The sequence below is a fragment of the Dunckerocampus dactyliophorus genome, chromosome 4, assembly GCF_027744805.1.
Source record: "Dunckerocampus dactyliophorus isolate RoL2022-P2 chromosome 4, RoL_Ddac_1.1, whole genome shotgun sequence".
In the NCBI taxonomy this organism is placed as follows: Eukaryota; Metazoa; Chordata; class Actinopteri; order Syngnathiformes; family Syngnathidae; genus Dunckerocampus; species Dunckerocampus dactyliophorus.
In genome coordinates this window covers 11,641,060-11,641,958 of record NC_072822.1, presented here as the reverse complement: position 1 = coordinate 11,641,958, position 899 = coordinate 11,641,060, and positions in this window count along the sequence as shown.

Below are 899 nucleotides of genomic sequence, written 5' to 3'. Positions count from 1 at the left end.
TGTGTGTCTGTGTCAGTCTGTTATGTAGCCAGCAGGGGACACTCTCGGGCCACGTTGTACTCAAAAGCACGTGAGTCACTGACATAAGGATGGCTAAGTAGTGAACAGTTCAGCATGATTGTCTTTTATCTGTAGACATTACTTTGGAAGGACCACAATGGTTCGAATTCAGTTGACATGTATTCCTTTGTAGTCAAAATGTAGTTGCATGTTTTGGTCACATTCTCTACAACCTAGCTTATATACTTAATATGGCTACAATGTACAATATCTTTGAATTACCCAGCTTTCTATTTACTGGTAGTTTTCTGGTAAATACAGCACAGTGTATACGCTAGATATGCTCACTTTTTGAGGCCAACACCAGGAATAAGGTGAAACATAAAATATTACTAATTAGCCCAACATTAGCAGATGTAACTGTCACAGGAGTCCTTGCGTGAGTACTCAGCCCGTTCGTCTTCTTATATTACAATATTTGCTGGAGGAATAAGCACTCTGAGGCATCAATCAACTGCAATAAAACGCTTGTTTTATTATAACAAGGAAAACATTGTACAAGCAAAAAAGTAAAAAGGCCACAAAACAAGTGACACACAAAACACTGCCATCTAGTGGTCACAACGAGATACAGCATTTGAAAATATTTCATGAAAATATAACATGAAAAAAGAAAGTTGTTGTGCCAATTTATTTATTTTTTAAATGGAAAAATGTTAATATGTCAAAGTTGTGTAACGTTGAGCGTGCATAATTAAGGTTAGTATAATAATTAGTATAATAAGTAGTGTTAACTTAACGCATTCACACGCTGCATGCTGGCGTGCCAGCCATCATCCCTCGCTCTATTTTAGCATTCATAATTAGGGATGAGCAGTTTTAGACGAGTATCCGGTACG